Raw genomic sequence first — 20,006 nt, forward strand, 5'->3', positions numbered from 1 at the left:
GTCTTCCAAATTTCGCCATCGGGTCAGTTTTGTTTTGAGTAATAAAAGCAGGGAGACAGAAAGCGTGCGGGCGCGGCTCTTCTCTCTCTGTCACGCAAACAAAACTCATCATCACTCATTAATCACATGAAATGAGCCTAATCTTTGCACGGACAGTGCACCGCGAGACATAAGCCCGTCGCGCTGTTGTACTGGCTGCTTAATTCGCGCGATCCGCCATCATTTAGTAAAGCTGTTTGTGAACAAGGCATGGCTGCACACACACGAGACGGGAGCGAGCTGCGTGCAGCAAGAGGCAGCGTCACGAGTTCTACAACACCGCTTAGGTGCCCGCAGATGCGCCTGCCTATTAATCGGCCTAATTTTGCAGCAAAATCGGCCAAAGCCGATTTTTTTAAATATGCCAAAAATCGGCCAATTAATCGGCCGGCCGATAAATCGGTCGACCTCTATTTAGGTATGAATCAACATTCGCATACAAAAGATATAAGCATTTACAGTGAACAGTTTAGCACGTGTGCTTAAAAAGTCTAGAATTTTTATGATATTATCCTACACTACACAGGGAATAATATGGATTGCATAAATTAGATTCAAGCATTTTCAATGACCTGTATCTATGTATATTTTCAAAAACTTCCCAGGGCCTTGAATTTTCCCCCAAATGCACAAACTTTCAAGGATTTCAAGGACCTGCGGGAACCCTGACACACACACAGAAACGCACGTGCACACACACACACACACACACACGCAGACATAACACACAGCTGCACTCATACAACACACACACACACAGAAGCATACACAGAGGTACACACACACACACACACACACACACACAGACACACACACACACACACACAGACACACACACACACACACACACACACACACATGACAGGTGTTCTGTCACCGCCCACAGCAGTAAATGTTCTGGCTTGGGTGAGAGATTGGATTTATTTAATTAAAAGGATTTAGCTGCTGTCCATGCTAACAAATGGCCACGCTAAACACTGAGCAACCAATGACGTCCAAATAAACCCACAACACAAACCACAAACTTTACACACAAAATGCACACACACACACACAGTTTTATACACCACCTTTAATCGGCCCATAAGCACCTGCAGTTATTAGCCATCATTTTTAGCCTTTGCCACATTCAATGACTTCAAGCATTAGATGGCCACTTATATATGACACAGTCATTTAGCCGAAATAATGACTCTCTCTGTGTGTGCGTGTGTGTGCGCATCTGTGTGTGTGTTTAAGGTGCTTTATTGGCATGACAAATATTTGTAGTGATTAAATACACCGCGTATAATTAACATCTCTATAGTGTGGTATCCACTGCACTCCTCTTATACTTGTGTTGACTTAATGTAAAGGACAGTTCTTCATGTTCATCTGTGTCTGAACGTTTACATGCTATAATCAATGCTACGCTCAATCTGTACAGATACAGTTGTGTTATGTCTACGAGTTTACCCCGCTGTTGCATTTCAATTTTCTATCGTGCAAATAATTGTGTTTCATTTTTGCTTTCATCTGCCTCAAACACATTCAATGGCTTTTCACACGCAAGAAAAACATTTATAGCAATAGGCATCATTTACTCATCGGCATGTCATTCTAACTCTTGTATTTCTTTTGCAAACGAAAGAAAATATATTATAAGATGGTGATTTTAAACCACCACTAAGTGTTCCTGTAGCTTGGTTGAAAATTGTATTAGCAAAACAAAGGTCATAGTTCAATTCCATCTGTCAAATGCACAAATACTAAAACCTGACAAAAGACAAAAAAAAGAGATATATTTTGTGTGATGACTGCACTAGAGGCCTTCTCGGGTGCAAAGAAATGTACCCAACTCAAAATGACCTGAATCACTTTTTACCCGAACGCAACGTGCATAAATCTTTTTTTTTTTAAAGACCCGACTTTAAACAAGCTCGACACAAAATTAGACCCGAGTCCGACCCAAATCAAGTGGCAATTTTTTTTTAACCTGACTGCATGCACCATTCAGACAGAAAGAAACACTGGTGGCCTCGCAACCAATTTGGCCCGCTGCTCCATTTATTTTCCTTTGTTATCTGATGACAACACAAAGGTACCCGCTTACAGTTTGCATTCAATATTGACTGACAGGTCTAGCTTAACAAAAATTTACCTACCGCCAGCAACACAATGTCGCAAGTGCTCTTGGCAAACAGATAAGGGTTAGAAAAGGACTCAATGCACACACGCAAGAGAGTTTGGGTCTTATCAGGTCCGTTTAGCAAAAACATATTCATTTTTATATTCACAGAGACCCGAGGCTGCTAATAATATAACCCGAGGCACACGTGAAACTTTTACACCCGAACCGGCTCGGGTCAGACCTCAGGTTTTCGGATGTAAGTGGACATGTGAAGGCCTCTAGACTAGGGTGACCATACGTGCCATTCTTCCCGGACGCATTCGTCCAGGATTTCGGTGCGTCTTTCGGGAGTCCTATTTGTTGACCGCATACGCCATTCAGTTAAAAACATAAGATATGCAATCGTAGTTTCATTCTTACCCTAAAATGTAGCGGTTGCTTTTCTGTGATAATAATAAGAATCCTCTATGACGTATGCGGTCGACAAATACGACTTCCAGAAGACGAACACAAAATCCTGGACGGGAAGAATGGCACGTATGGTCACCCTACTCTAGACTGGACTGCAGCTGAACTCATTTCTGATAGATCATCTCAAAACCTCTTCAAGACCAAATGTTTCGTTTTTGTCTTTCAAAAGTAAAAAATAACACCAGATTTAAACACCAGAGGTTGGAGAACATTTTCAATTTTGGGCAAATGATTCCTTTTCGAGCTTTTGAAGTTTTTGTTATTCTTCTATAGAGCGCGACCTTTATTCTTCATATCATCCTTGTCCAAAACATAAACAACGCAATAACACAGCCAAAACTTTCCACCAACAGCCAGCACACCACGTTTTTTCTCCCACAGCCTGCAGAAACAAAAGGCGTGCGTGTTTATAAATCTGAGAGATATGTTGCTTTATCAGTCTGTGAAGCAGAGAGCTCGCCCCGCTCCGCGGCCTTGAGCTGAATGCAAACTACGTCTTATCGTGCCGCTCCTCAATCCGCCCGAACGCCCTCATAACTGATTCCAGGTCTGTGAAACACACGCAGACGTGGCCCTGTGAATCGAAGCGTTTCTCAGTTCACATCGCCGCAATGCAGAGCCATTATTTAAAACAGATAAAGGCCTTCAGTGTATGTCTGTCAGGAGGATGAACGAGGGAGATTTTCAAATTGTTGGTCTGGTGTGTCGATAGCACAGTTTTCCTATGGAAAAAAAATTCGCTCAATAATGTAACCGTGAAGTCAGGATTATTTCCTGAAGAGCTGATGTTTCTTACCATAATCCAACGCATTTATTGCAGTGAGCAACAACATTATGAAGACAGCATGAAGTGAACTCAGACACTTTCACACAAGGTTTACGCAATGACACTTACCAAGCATCATCCCATTTCTGAGATATCATCAAACAATAGCCCGGTTTCCATAATAATGCACAAAACGTATGTGATCATTTCTAAATGTTAACAAGTCTGTGAAGCACGAGACACTTAACCTTAGGGTCATGGGTTCGTGACTAAGCTATGATTAGAAATTAGACACCCAACATGGGGCTCCACATTGGGAGTCTAATTTCCAATCGTAGCTTAGTCACACTTATCGGTGTCTCACTAGTCACTTGGCAAATGTCTCACTATCACTTTAAATGTGAAGAAAAATTATTGCAAATGAATCCTCTGTTATGCGACTAAAGCATATTTTTCCTTTTGCCACAAGTCCCTCCAAAGCTCAATGGTGAAGGATAGTGGTAGGTTTATCTTTATCGTAGCCACCACACTAGCCATTAGGTTCATTCAACTATGATTTTTAGGAGGAGGTGCAATAGAGATGCAGACGTGTATCTTGTTAATAGCAAGGAAAGCTCCTTATATTTCGGAGGGGGCACATTTAGGGTGTTTCTGGGAGGTTATAATATGTAATTTTTTTCAAGTTTGCATCTTTAAAGAATGATCATGTGACGTTCATGCATGTCAGGTGACCTTGAATGCAAAAAAAAATTGTTTTTGCAATATATTCCTTTTTCTAATTGCTTGCCTGAAAATCCACCTCATCCGAGTGTAAAAACTTTTTGCGATACATGGGAGCTTTTGCGTAATTTGCGTATTTCCAATTTACTTTGCAATTTTCATTTGCGCAATTCAAAGGGTATTGGAAATGCAACTAATGTGTTTTTAGCAGGAAAAGATTTATTGTACGATATCTGACAAAATCAATGTAAAAAAAACTGAAACAAAGATTTTTAATTGGGTGTATTTTCAATTCGCTATTTTTATTTGCACAATTTGAGGGTAATGGACATGCAAATAATGGTTCCCATTATGGAAAAAGATTTATTGTACAATATTTGAAAAAAAATCTACGTAAAAACCAAAATCTTAAAACGAATATTCATTGGACGTGTAATAAATTTTTAATGCAAAGGGTAACGAACACAATGAACACACTACTCAGCAATGGCTGAAATTTTAGTATTTGTGAGAGTCGCGTTTTGTGAAACTTAAATAAGATTTACAGTGACAGAAAAAGCTTTATTGTACAATATCTGAAAAAAATCAGCATAAAAAACAAAAAAAGAATTTCCATTGGGTGTGTAATCAGTTTTTAATTCGAAGGGTAACACAAAACTAACACTGTCTAAGCTGTCAGAGCAACTACTCAGCAATCAGTCCTTTTTGGAAAATGCTGCTTTTTTGTGATTGTTGTGGACAAAAATCCTTGATCTTGTGGCACGTTTTTTTTTTTAATGCAATGAAATATGCGGGATATTTATGCAATTTTATGCAATTAAATTGCAGAAACTTGCAAAAATTGCGGGAACTTGCAAAAATTGCGGGAACTTACTTGCAAAAATTGCGGGAACTTACTTGCAAAAATTGCGGGAACTTACTTGCAAAAATTGCGGGAACTTACTTGCAAAAATTGCGGGAACTTACTTGCAAAAATTGCGGGAACTTACTTGCAAAAATTGCGGGAACTTACTTGCAAAAATTGCGGGAACTTACTTGCAAAAATTGCGGGAACTTACTTGCAAAAATTGCGGGAACTTACTTGCAAAAATTGCGGGAACTTACTTGCAAAAATTGCGGGAACTTACTTGCAAAAATTGCGGGAACTTACTTGCAAAAATTGCGGGAACTTACTTGCAAAAATTGCGGGAACTTACTTGCAAAAATTGCGGGAACTTACTTGCAAAAATTGCGGGAACTTACTTGCAAAAATTGCGGGAACTTACTTGCAAAAATTGCGGGAACTTACTTGCAAAAATTGCGAGAACGAACTTGCAAAAATTGCGAGAACGAACTTGCAAAAATTGCGGGAACGAACTTGCAAAAATTGCGGGAACTTACTTGCAAAAATTGCGGGAACTTACTTGCAAAAATTGCGGGAACTTACTTGCAAAAATTGCGGGAACTTACTTGCAAAAATTGCGGGAACTTACTTGCAAAAATTGCGGGAACTTACTTGCAAAAATTGCGGGAACTTACTTGCAAAAATTGCGGGAACTAACTTGCAAAAAATGCGGGAACTTACTTGCAAAAATTGCGGGAACGAACTTGCAAAAATTGCGGGAACAAAGTTGCAAAATTCGCATAATTACATCAGTTCATAACGTTGCCATAGCAACAAGGGACATGGCTGCGCTTGTGTGAAGTAAATGCAAAAATTTTCTGCTAAGATATATGTGACTTTTTGCAACGAAAATGCAGGGATTATGAAATCATACAATCACTGCATACTTTGTGCAGAAATCTGCAATTTATGCGGCGAAAGTGCGGTGTATTTGAAAAAATGCGGCCCCCGCATAAATACTGTATGCTGACTTTGGCTGATTATGCATTGAATCATTCGATCGCATCAAAGCGTTTTTCTGGAGGGACTGAGCAATGGATGAAGTTTAAGTATTTGTGAGAGTCGCATTTGGTGAAACATAAATAAGATTTGCAGTGACAGAAAAAGCTTTATTATACAATATTTGAAAAAAAGTAAGCTTAAAATAAAAAACGAAAGTGCTGCGGCGAATTAACATTCAATAAGATCGTTCCATATGGAACCAGTCAAGAAGGTTTTAACGAATCGCAGGGCCCGGTGTCACCTGGGCCGTGAATTAAAACGCACTGTTATAAATCACTCTCATTAGGACGCAAAACACATGGTGGCCATGGCAAGGTTCAGCCCTCGAGGGAGACGTGAACAAATTCATTTCAGCTGTTTAGAATCAAACACATAAGGGGAGAAAATTCAAAGCGTTTTCAGGTTCATCTATAGGATCTTACATAAAGAGATTTCTCACCTGCGCTTTTTAGTTGAGTAAATAGCTGATAACAAAGAAACCACTCAATGTTTGTTCTATGTGAACAGGATAAATTGCTTTTTACATCCCAACCTACACAGTACACCTCACACAAACACAAGTAAATGTTACAAATGAAAATATCCAGCATCAGACACACACACTACAGTAACACACATACATAAATGACCCACACTGGAGAGGTCAACCTCCTGACCCAACGCTTATTGATTAATGTGTTGCGATGATTTCATTTGAGACCGCTCCAGGTCAAAAGATTCACGGGTAATCAATCAATCCTCCGAGGACCTGCCGGGAATGCGGAAAAAATGAAGTAGAAGGTTTCGCCGGGGGTTCACCGGCGTGCTGAGACGGACACCAACAGGGTGACTGAACTAATCTTATTTAAAGCGAATGAACGAGCACGCACGCACACAGGAAGCCACTCGACGGCACATTTCCCAAAGCTCTTGGCTGGATCAGGTGACTCCTGCCCACTGCGCTCAAGAGCTAATGAGAAGCTCTGCTTTTAGTTTGAGAAAGCACCACTGGGTAGCACTGACGTTATTAACACGCGTCCAGATAATGCCGCTGTTGTTGAGAGTCTGCTGGTATGTATTAGTTTGAATAATGTGCTTTTGCACTCATTGTGAAGGCCATTAATGGCACAGACTCAAGCATGCGTCTACTCGGGTCAACAGCACTTAGCGCAGTCCTACGGCATGCGGCGACACATCCATGCTTACCTAGATATCCACATGCAAAAAATAAATGTTTTTTTGAGTGATCTGGTACATATTCACACTCCATTTGCTCTCATCCTGAGCACAGTTTAAGTCGTTTTGTAAGCAATGCACGGGTGGACAGGCAGCGTGACTGAAGGCATTAAACATCTCACTCCCTTCAGAATGGGAAGGGAGACGACTTTCTTAGTGTGACTGGACATAACCATGACAGATCAGGACCAGAATAAGTTTCAATTCTATGCTGTAAACACATTTATGCTATTCGAAACTCTACAAACCAAAAACATGTCAGCTAATAAGATGCTACATTTCAGGATCCAATCCCCCAAAGGGCCTGTTTATAAAACCGGACACATTTAAAGGTTTTCTCTGGTTCTCCGGAGACCAGGACCGCTCTGATGAAACCATTACTAGTACACACAGATCCCATTTGTTCTGTCTTTAAAACTTCAAGCAGCTCTGGAAGGAAAGCATGCATTCAGGTGAGACTAACAGAGGGCCCCTAATGTCCCTTCAGAGGTTTCTGATAAAGGCCAACTCCATTATGCCTGAAGTACAGACATTTAAACTGTTTCCATACAACCAGAAAACCTCACCAGTTCAGTGAAAACGCATAAGAGAACAAGGTCTAAAACGAGTGAGAGGTCAGTTTGAAACGGCGTTTTCTCCGCACACTGCGTCAATTTACTCGTTGCGCTTTGCGTTTGCCTTGCGCAAAAACCAGAAACCAGTCCGGATCAAGTTCAAAATGAAGTTTAGTAGATTTTTTGAATATTAAAATGAATCAAGTAAACTATTTTCTGTGCGTGCCCTTACAGTGCAGGAGTGAAGTGAAACTCATAACAGGTGAGCGCCATACACGTTTAACCAAATGAAGCATTGCGGTAGAAGCGCTCAAAACAACCCAAATCTCTCTGAAACCATCTGATCATTTCAATGGTTGTTTGGAAAAACATATTTTGCTCACCAACCGCTAATCTGCTAACCATGAGACACGCAACAATGCTTGATACTAAAGTAATCGTTTGAAGGAATGACAGAGACCCAGAAACACGCACAAAGGTGATTTATTTTTAATGCCACCAGTTAATATTCCACATGCGCACAGCAGCTATCCACTTACCAAGCGTCTTAATATACAAAGATAATCGTGCTTTTTGAATGCAGTATTATGAGATATTGTGCGACATTGAGGTTGAACTTACCCGCGTCTTCGTGCAGCTCTTGGTGATGGAGGGTCTTGAGAGCGCCGGTGCGCGCAGCCCGCACACGAATCTCCGGACACAATCAGTCTTTTACGCAATGAAATCGTCCTTGCGCGCGAGTATAAACTGTGACACAACGCAAAACGCTTATATTCCTGTAGGTTCTCTGCGGTTAAGTCCAATCTGACACTCTCAGGGTCATCGGTGTCCTGATATCCGCGTGTTTTACAGCAGCTTCTGAGCGAGAATGAAAAGGCTCCTTGTTTGGGTGCCCATCATGTGTCTGAGTGCCACCTCGGCACACCGTGTCCCCATCCCTCCAGTCTGGCAAAGAAAGCAAATGTCAGGGAGCGAATATAAATGCACGTACATCCAGTTGTCCGGTTGTATATGCTGAAACAGTACGCTGGTGGTGTCCAGGTGTAATGTGCGCACGGTGACAGTCTGATCTGAGCGCACACGCCGAGGAAAATGCGGGCTGAAGGAGGGTTGCCAGATATTGATGCGCGGTTTGCGTAAATCCTACTCTAAATTATAGCCAGTAATATGATTGTATCTTAACAGTTATTCGTGAAAGTTCATTTTGATTTAGTGCTGCCTGTCGATTTTTTTGTCATGCAAGCACTCATCAAATAAGTATTTATTTAAATGTAATATTCAATCAATGTTATTCTTATATCACATTTCACAATCTTGTGCTATGTTAGTTTAATAAAAATTTTTTTTTTTACAAAAACAGTAGAGACATAAAACAGAATAAGGGGAAAATCATAGTAAACAAGAAAATGATAAAATACAAAGGATACATTACTAAAATGATTCTGTCATAATTATTAAACAAAATACATTTTAAATCGAATGGCATTTTTAAGTAGGCTCACTTTAGGGTAGATAAATAAATAACTAATGCATATACTATAATAATAATGAATATAGTCACATACAAAAAATTGCACAAAAAAAAACATAGACTAAGACTAAGACTAATTAAAACCTGATCTGAATTTACAAACTAAATTCTTGATTCTTTGATTCTTGATTCTTATTCACTGTGAATATACCAACGTCAATAAATGCGATAATGACAATATTAAACACAAGCATCACCTAAACAAGGTCCCTGGACAGAGCTGGAGGGATTTTTCTGAGAATATATGGCAACCCTGCGTTGAAACACAAGGTGGATCGACCACAATTAAAGGTCTAGAGCTCCCCCTAGCAGTGAAAATTAAAATCTCTCTCTCTCTCTCTCTCTCTCTCTCTCTCTCCCCAAAAACATTAATTGAACTCTCTTGCTGCCTATAAAACGAGTTTTTCCACAAGCCTCAATACTTAATCCTTATAATTACACTTTTCATTTATATGCAGGCGTTTGAGATTTGAGATTGGGTGACAGGTTACAATAAATGTTTTGTTTAGACACAGAATGGAAATGCACAACCTGTCACTGCACATTATAAACATACAGAACCTATACTTAACAAGATTTAATTGCACAACATTTAGAATAACAAAGCAGTTATGGGATCACAAGCTTTCATTCTTTCTTTCAGACTTTACTCACCTGTTGAAATCTAAAACTGAAGGCCAGACATTAAGCATATGTGTAAGATCCATAGACCTTGTTTTTTTTTTTTTCTTGGGTGAGTAAGCAACTCTAACAGCCACCAAAAACATTTAACAAACTCAAACAGTCTGGCAACGAGACATTTCCTTTAAGCAAAATGTAAAAAATCTAGTTGCAAAAATCTTGGCTGTGTGAACATGTTGTTTGAAGTTATCGTCATGTTTTGAGGTGGAATATGATGTCCAAAATAATACAACCAAATTCATTTTCCCAAAACTGTCAGTGATATGTACAACTTATACTGCTATAAATACAATTTTAAAGTATAGGCTTATTTTTTAAATCCCGAAAGGAAAAGCTGCAAAAATATCAAACATTTCAAAACGAGATCAATTTAACAAGTGTATAGCGGAAGTATTTTGTCCATGTTTAAGTGCTATAATTGGGTCCCTAGTGCTTCTATCAACCTAGAAAATGTGAAAAAGATCAACCCAGTAACTTAGTTTTGGTAAATCATTCTCTGCAAGCTTGTGAAAAAAATAGCTTATTGAAATCTGTCTCCTCTTGTGATGTCAGAAGGGGATCTTAATATAATAATACCGCCCCTTAATCTGCACTATCCAACAACGGCACTGCCATTTAGTGCAGAGATCAGCTCATTTGCATTTTAAAGGACACAAAACTGCACATTTTTGCTTACACCTACAAAGTGATAATTTTAACATGTTATAATAAATCATCTGAATGGTATTTTGAGCTAAAACTTCACATATGTACTTATTTTTAAAAAGTCTTGTGAAATGTCCCCTGAAAATACGTTTTAAGATCTTAAACAGTAGCTTAACCTAATGAGAATTGTTTTAAGGCACTACAAACTTACAGATCTGGCAACATAAACTATTTGATTTTATTTATATGGTGTTAGATCTGTAAATGTATTATGATTTTTAAATATTGTAACAGGAAACCAGAAAATCAATGCAGATTTTTAAATATAATACTGCATTTTTTGCATTGACTCATGCCTGAAAATCTCTTTCTTTCTTGTGTGCATACTGGCAGTAAAAGTGTGTTAGAGTTGTGTTTGCTTCATATGTTATTTTGGACACTGTTTTATTAGGGAGGAATCTATTTTATTTATGCGGCTTGAACAAGCAGATGTATTTACAGTACACCTGGCAGAGCTGTGTCTCATATTGCCATCCATTATAAATATGTCTTGAAGGACATTTACTGTACACTTGGTCTTTTCATTATTGGATTGCTCTCTAATCAGTAAAAATGCATAAAGCTACCCATTGTAAATCCTCCCTAAAGCCCTGTTTGTAGTTTATTCAATCACAAGTTGTCAGAGATTGATCATCATTTACGATCAAAATAATGCATCTCACTTAGGACTTTAAATGGAAGGACTGATTTAATAAAACACTGCATCTTTAGATAGCACAACAATGCAAAACCCCCTAAAATAAGCAAATTAATGGCTGAAACATTAGTGGTGCAGGACTATAATCCTGCTAATCCTGTTGATTTTCAGCTTTTTACTTCACTGGACACATCACACCCATGATAACTGGCACAGTGTTTGCTTCATTCAGACACCATTGCACACCATTTCCTTTGGTTTGTTGAAGAAAATCATTTGGTATTGCTTGCTTGCAGTTGCCACATGATCTGTAAATTATTTTCTTTAAGGACTTCTCGTAAGTCTTGTCCCCTGTGTCCCAATTGTGTATTAGTCAACATATTTTATTACATTGATGATAAGCATTGCATTCAATATATTAGTTGCAATTCTTGATATGCATGCATACTTAATAAAAAAGCAAACATCATTATTCATGTAATTTATTACTTAAGGTCACTATTAAATGATCTAGTTTGTGTAACACAATAGTCACTGATATGTACTTAACATTACAATTAGGCTAATACTGATAAAATAATAATTATGATGTAACTCTCACATAAGCCTATTTCATTCGCCTTGTGGTTTCAAATGGAAATGAAATAAATGGATTCGTAACTGTTTGTCATCTGTAAGTGAACCTGACGAGAGATATGAGACTTTGAACTGACGCAGCCACCTTTTCACTCCGAATGATTAAAGAAATGCAAAGGCAAAGTGTCCATCACCTACACCCTTTGAAACCTTGCATTTTAAAGAGCCCTTTGAAGTGGTCAGTTTTCAGCACTTTAGTTAGGACAACTCTTCAACACAGCAGCCATCATCGATTTATCAAATTCTCAACACATCCCTAGAGAAGCACAGCATAAATACAGCTTCCCTGAATAAAAGTTTAAAGAGTCGTATGATGATAGTCTCATTATAAACAGATCATGAACCATTCCCCGATGTTAAAGAGCACATATTATCTGATTCACGATGTCCTTTGGTGTGTAAGTGTGTATTAGTATATGTTTACAATATGCAAAAGGTACAAACCCCATAGATGAAGAGAGTTATCATCTCCAACTTAAATCTCTTTTCTTGGACTACAACAAACACACAGATTGTAGGCAACAGTTTACTTCCTGTTGACGTGGTCGCGATGCTCATTATCATAATTCTGCCCGCTTCAGATTCACAGCCTGTAAGTAGTCGATTTTTAACGAATTTACTACTGACTAAACCATGATTCAAACACAAGTTGAGCAGAGCAGAGTAGCGCTTGTTGTTTGTCGTTTCTACAATGCAGACATGGTTTTAATGTTTTAGTATCCTTACCTTACCAATCTGTTACGTTCTGCTCAAGCCGTACTGGTAAAGTTGATTGATCTGCATTTTTTTTTTATTTTAACTCCTGTTAGTATTGCATTGTGAGTGAATCTTTCAAACATGGTAAGGAGCGTCACATTTCCTACTGACACCAGAGGTATTCAGGCCAATCACAATGTACTGGTAAGCTGGCCAATCCGAGGACACAGCGCTTTTCAGAATGATGAGCTTTGTACAAAATCAACGCATTTTAGGGAGGCAGGGGTATGTGGAAAATAATATTTTTTGAAGCATAAACCATGCAAACTCATTGTATTATACCAAATACACACAATAATAATGTGCCTTTCTTTACATGATGACTGCGTTTTTGGGGCTTAAAAATGCAAAAAAGTGAAACCACCCTACAGAGTGGAAATCTTAAAAACGATCTACCGCCGCATTCCTGGTGAAAACGCTAAAGTCTGCTCACGGTGGCTCTCATCGTGTACGCGTTTACGTCGCAGGCATGCACAAGTTTAGGAACATGTGGCAATCGCTCATAAATATATACACTAGTCGTCGCCTTGGGGTTCTAAGTATGCGTCAAAACGGCCGCCATCTAAGAACAGGGGTCTTGTCATAGGAAGGTAACGCTGCTATCTTCGCCTGTACTTCGAATTCATGGACGATGCTGGGCTTTTGTGCTGCGTATGGATGTTAGGCCTACTAGCACTATGAATTATAGTTAGAAAAAGTAGATTTTCATAATATCAAAACTCTAATTTTTTTCTGGACTCAATGCTAAATACATGTTTGACTGTTGAAACGAACCGAAAGAAAACCAAGAAAATCGCATTTATGACGATTTATGGTGATTTTATTTACGTTACACCATTGTGTAACCTGTTTCAAGATGGTGGCTCTAGTTGATGCATTCGGTCCAATGAACTGCCGTAGCCAAGGCTACATCTAGTGTACATATCTATGGCACTCGCTGTAGAAACAAACAGGGTAAAACGGAGCTTTAAACTCATCAGATAGCATAATTTAATGGAAAATGAGTAAAAAAGATGGATATGTCTAATTAAATATTAAGTAAACGTGCGTCAGTACAACTAGAATGTGAACATTTGTGAACATTTTTTGGATTTAAATGCAGTCATTAAAATACGTTCCTGTCATCACAGTGGTAGGAGTTGACAGTGTTTTCCCTATATAACGCAACTCTTTAACACTTTAGTTTAACAGTGCCTAAAGTAATTTGCACAGCGATGCTCGGAGTCATTAGTTTATTTTTTGGCCGCACATCACCCGCTGCTACCTGCTAGTATCTCCTCCTCGTGTACCTTTACAGCTTAGTTGTACTCGCGTTGCTGACATGCTACTCTTGTTCTAATAGGGTGACCATACGTGCCATTCTTCCCGGACGCATCCCGTCCAGGATTTTGTGTTCGTCTTCCGGAAGTCGTATTTGTCAACCTCATACGACATAGAGGATTATTATTATTACAGAAAAGCAACCGCTACATTTTAAGGTAAGAATGAAACTACGATTGTATATCTTATGTTTTTAACTGAATGGCGTATGCGGTCAACAAATACGACTTCCGGAAGACGCACCGAAATCCTGGACGGGATGCGTCCGGGAAGAATGGCACGTATGGTCACCCTAGCTCTAAGGTGTTGTAGCTGTGCGCATTAGGGAACGTAAATGCACCATACGTCATCACGCCGCTATATCATTGATATCATGATATGACGTTTTTTATCATGTAAAAAATTATACCAGTATTATCATGAACGGTATGATATGGCACACCCCTAGCAGGCACTCGGACTTGGTATTGTTGTGTGTCAGTGCTTCACATTGCCACCTAGCCGCCTGGAGTGCATACTACATCGAATATCACACACTTTTGCGTCACCATATGCACACAGATTTCCCCCTAAAAACGCTCGTATAAACGCAGAATAAAAGGTGATAACGCAACGCCACTTTTGCGTTTTCTTTTTAGATCGTTTCCGTCTAAACGTAGCCTTAGTGCAGACATCAGCTCATTTGCATTTAAAAAGACACACCCAAAAACGGCACATTTTTGTTCACATCTACAAAGTGGCAATTTTATTATATTATTATTTTATTATATTTATTATAATTTTGTTACAATAAATCATCTGTATGGTATTTTGAGCTAAAACTTTACATATGTACCCTGGAGACACAAAAGATTATTTTACACTTATAAAAAAAGTCTTGTAAAATGTCCCATTTAAAGAATAAGAGTTTATAAACAAACGGTGCTGAATAGCACTAAAAGGTGTTCACTGGCTCGTAATCATAGGGGAACCATTTTAAGTGTCATAAAGCACCTATGTAGTACCTGTGTAGAACCATATTGTGCTATATAGAACCATTTTTTTTTTGTGGGGATAGTTTGGGTTTATTAGGGCTTTATTCCAAATGCTGCATCATGAGGACATGACTCATTGAACATCTATGACTATTACTAACATTTAAGGGTTCATTTTTAATTAGGATATTTAAGTTAATGCTAAATAAAATAAGCGTAGCACATTTGTCATGCAAAGGTCTTATACGGCTATATGTTATTTATGGACCTGTATTACAGCCCGTTTGTGGATTGTTTCGGATTTACAGAATTGTTATTATTGTTATTACTAAGCCCTGGTCTCTTCTATTTGTTAAAATATTAAACACACTTTTAAATGTATTTGTTTTATTAATAAATTTCTTCTCATTGCAACTCATCAAACCTAGCACAAATAACTATATGGGATTAATGTGACTAAAAATCCCAAACCCTCTCTTATTATCTTTAGTGTAGTCACCCACCAGAAATTTCATTTTATCCAATAGCTTCTGCCTTTTAAGTTAACACTAATGAATGAGTTTACATCTATTATGGGCTCTGACTGGATGCTTTTTCTCATTGTTCAGTCTAACTTATTCATTTCAAAATAATTTTAAGCATAATATTGCTTTTGTAATGAAATAAACTAATATGCTGTCAGTATTGTATTTTTTCAGAAATAATAATTTCACATAGACTATTTTTTCTATTTAAATTATAGGTATTGTAGTTTTTATCCTCAGATGTTCGGGGTATTTTCAGGGGTCAGTTGTCATGGCAGCCACGGAGCGCGCTCGAGTGTGTGTGTGTGTGTGTGTGTGTGTGTGTGTGTGTGTGTGTGTGTGTGTGTGTGTGTGTGTGTGTGTGTGTGTGTGTGTGTGTGTGTGTGTGTCGGGGCGGCTCGTTTCAAACACAGCTCCCATCTTTACGGACCACAGTACCGGACACTAAAATCCGCGTCCCGCGTAAGTGTTTCTCTCATTATTTCTTTGATGGCGGCTCTTTGATGATCTTCACATCTGATACATTGTAACTAACGCGCGTCCGTCGCGTTCAAACCGCATACCACCGCCGCCGCCGCGAGCGTTGGCGCGCATCACAGTCGCGTCGTGTGTCGTTGTTTAAATGCAGTTTCTGCCCTTGAGAAACTTTTCCCGTCGATTTTCATCGCTTCAACCTGTTGATCCTCACTGCTCGACGGGGAAAGCGGATTTTATTCCCGGGAAGAACAGAGGCCTGTGTGGACGATAAACACAGAGATCCGCGCGAGCTGTGAGTAACGGGACACGCGATGATAACACTCATTATTATTTCAACATACAGTAAGACTGAACTAACAGACTAAAACTTTATAATCGGACTCTACAACATCATCTGTACAGATCTTAAAACTTTAGAAGAGTTTAGCAAACAATGTTTTGTACCCGCTGCTGTTTAGATATCAAAACTTGAAACACTGCAACTTTTCCCTACTGAAGCTGTCGTTGAAACTTTATAACATGTTAGTCATTTAGTCGTCGTTTGTATGTAAAGATTTAATTGTCGGATACGTTCCTCTGCTGTGGTGTCTTTGTATTTAGGGAAGGTTTCTCAGAAGTTAGCGTGTAGGCTACTTTGTTGCCAAGGAGACAACAGTGTCACTGAAGAGCATGCTGGAAATATGAGACACGAGCATCACATATATCATTACAGTTCGTCATTTTCAGTCAGGCTGTAATTTTATCAAGTAGCAGGCTTATGGAAAATGGTTTCAAATATATTTAAAGGTGCCAAGAAATACATAATAATCTGTTAAATTGTTCTCTGATAGCTACATAGAAGGTTTATAACTTTATTAAGTGCAAAAAATTATTCAGATATGGTTTTACATGTACATTTATAACCTTAAAAATCCCTTTGAATGAAATTATCTATTATTATTTTTTGAAAGGGTCATGAATAATAATGTTGAGCTCTTATCTGATTGGCTGTTTCTCAGAGCGTCCCCTTCAGTAGCTCTGTGTGTGTGTAAACAGATCTTAAGTTTGAGTCTGTATCAGATTTTGAAGAATAATCAATTGTTTGGAGATTGTTAATGGACGTTTCTGAGTGGAAAGTTTATGTTTTTTTTTCAGTATGGATCTGCAAAACGTAACTGTAGCGTCAATAGGAAAACTTCAGTCTAAATGCTAGCATATAGTATTAACTAGCATATAGCATTAACTTGCATAAAGCGCTAACTTAGCAATCACAACTTTTTTAGCATCGTAACAACATTGTAATTAATGTGTAATGTAATTTAATGTTGGGGTGTACATCTGGACATGTAACATCACAGTTGGTGTTGTGTTGAATTTGGTCTGTTTTCCAGCGGCCTTTTGCATGCACGAGGTCTACGTAAAAAGGAGGATACAATCGTGTTTGAGGCTCATGATATGTCATTACCATGTACACAACTCTTATTATTCATCTATGCTTCATTAATCCATTATTCATTAATCCATTCTTGATCTAAGCATCCTTAGATTATGGATTGGTACATATGGATAGATATTGTTAAAAAGTCGCAAAGTTCTGACAATTAAATCTAAACTTTCCTTTACTTCCCTGGTTATTGTATTTGCAGTTATCATTTTAATGAATGAAAATGACTTTGTTTTCATTATCATTGTATACTTGAGGCTTAATTGTAACACTGTGTTACCGTACGGTACAACCCAATCTCAAGGCAAGTCGTGGTACAGTTACAAAATATTTGATTTATTTATTTGTGTTCATGGACACGATTTTCTGCTTTTTTACGTGTCATTGAGCACAAATATATTTTTCATGTCACTCAGCACGAATTTCTATAAATAAAAATATAAAATAAATAAATATATTATATAAATATTTTTCTTTTTTTACCATTGTGGCTTGGGGTTGGGGTTAGAAGGACTTTTTTGACATCCAAATCCCAACTCTAACCCAAACCCCAAATCTAACCCCAAATTCGAAGCGACAATGCTTAAATAATAGAAAAAAACTACATAAAATGACAAGAAAAGAAAGTCATGCAAAACTGTGGGACATAAAACACTATTTATAGAAATTCATGCTGAGTAGCACAAAAAATAAAAAACACACAAATAAATCAATCAAATATTTCATGACTTTATTACGAAATGCCTTGAGGTAGGGTTGCACCATATCAAACCCTGCTTAAAGTGTTTTATATCCTGAAAGGCCAAAAACGGTTCATAGTTAAATAAGCTATGTTTTCAAAACTCATTCTGGGGTGATTGTAGAAGAGGTCAGAGATATGTTATTCACCAGTCATTATCAGTAAGTCTCAGTGTGAGTTTATCAGCAGTGAGTTTATCATGACTAGCTGAGAGTTTTAATCTTTACCAGATTGTCAAATCCAAACGTTTCCAGCAGCTGCTCTGGATGAGAGAGAGAAATGCATTTAATATGCAGAGAAATGTCAGACGCATCTGTGTTACTTAACAACACTGTGATTTTACTGCATTACTTTAATTACTGCAAGCATTGAAAATAGTTTTATAATAGTTTAATCTAAATGCTTCTATGAAACAATACAAATACATCTAATTGCATTATAATGCATTACAGTTTGCATGTTAAAATACCCAAAATGACACTGTACTCCCACTGTGGCCTTATTAAATTATAGGGTTAAATAAAAAGCCTTGTGGCACTGTTGTGTTGTACTACATGGTTGATGTAACAGCTTTGACTAGTTAAAAGTTTTATTTTTATAAATGCTGTAATTTAATGATGTAAATAAAAAAACAAGTATGGCAACTAGTAGTCAGGGATATACTTTAGTTTCACTTCTGAACTTTATTTCAGGACAATATGTAGTATTTGTCTTTAAGAAGGAGGGTATTTGCTTCTTGCGTGGTGGGGGAGGTAACAAGACGATGTTAATCCTGACGTAAGAGCATTACAGAGACAACACAACAGTAAACCTAAAGGATAAATGCCATTGAGTCAAGATGACAGTGTGACGCTTAACACGGACCGCTCTGGTTTTTATGTGTTAAAGGATTACTCCACCTTCACAAGAAATCCAGATAATTTACTCACCCACAGGTCATCCAAGATGTTTATGTCTTTCTTTCTTCAGTCGAAAAGAAATACGTTTTTTTTTTTTTTTTGAGGAAAACATTTCAGGATTTTTCTCCATATAGTGAACTTTAGTGAACCTCAACAATTTACAGTTTTAATGCAGCTTCAAAGGACTCTAAACAATCCAAACCGAGACATAAGGGTCTTACCTAGTGAACCGATCATCATTTTAACGTCATGTGTGACCTTTCAACTTAATTACGTAATACGTAAGGTCACGCTGGCGCGTCACATGGCTAGTGCAAGACTAGGGGCCCTATTTTAACGATCTGAAACGCAAGTGCGAAGCGCAAAGTGCAAGTGAGTTTGTGGGCGGATCTTGGGCGCTGTTGCTATTTTCCCGGCGGGAGAAATAACTCTTGCGCCAGGCGCAAATCAATAAGGGGTTGGTCTGAAGTAGGTTCATTATTCATAGGTGTGGTTTGGGCGTAACGTCAAATAAACCAATCAGAGCGCTATCCAACATTCCCTTTAAACACAAGGGCGCAAGTTCCATGACGGGTTGCTATTATTATGACGGATTTACCAAGCGCACGCCAGGAGCGGTTCACAGCCGAGGAGACCGACATTCTTGTAAGAGCAGTCAAAGACAGAGAAGTTGTTTTGTATGGGGATGGGAGAAACCCGCCCAAATCAGCGTCGGTTAAACAGGGGTGAGAGGAAATAGCCACAGTTGTCTCATCAGCTGGCATCCCCATCGTTGCGCCAAGCCCAACAATGATGTCAGGAGACGGGGGAATCCCAAGCTTGCCAGCATAAATCGGGCACGCCGTGTAACGGGACGTGGATCTGCCTCTACACAGGACCTGAACGCTGACAGCCAAGAAAAGCAAGCAGTCCAACCCCAAAGTACACTTACAAATCAAGTTCAC

The 20,006-nt window shown here is 38.5% G+C and overlaps 2 protein-coding genes across 14 annotated transcripts in view; one reads left to right on the forward strand and one right to left on the reverse strand.

The window, feature by feature from the left end:
* The window catches only part of LOC135731522 (adhesion G protein-coupled receptor L3), a 235,137-nt gene extending 226,290 nt beyond the window's left edge, over window positions 1-8,847 (reverse strand). For all 13 annotated transcript variants that reach the window (XM_065249565.2, XM_065249552.2, XM_065249559.2 and 10 more), the window contains exon 1: window positions 8,382-8,847. The gene's annotated coding sequence lies outside the window, so the exon portion shown is untranslated. The remainder of the gene's footprint in view (window positions 1-8,381) is intronic.
* Window positions 8,848-15,851: 7,004 nt separating this feature from the next.
* LOC135783394 (multiple PDZ domain protein) overlaps window positions 15,852-20,006 on the forward strand; it is a 65,470-nt gene continuing 61,315 nt past the window's right edge. Inside the window, exon 1 of the mRNA XM_073813686.1 lies at window positions 15,852-15,986. The gene's annotated coding sequence lies outside the window, so the exon portion shown is untranslated. The remainder of the gene's footprint in view (window positions 15,987-20,006) is intronic.

The sequence above is a fragment of the Paramisgurnus dabryanus genome, chromosome 2, assembly GCF_030506205.2.
Source record: "Paramisgurnus dabryanus chromosome 2, PD_genome_1.1, whole genome shotgun sequence".
NCBI lineage: Eukaryota > Metazoa > Chordata > Actinopteri > Cypriniformes > Cobitidae > Paramisgurnus > Paramisgurnus dabryanus.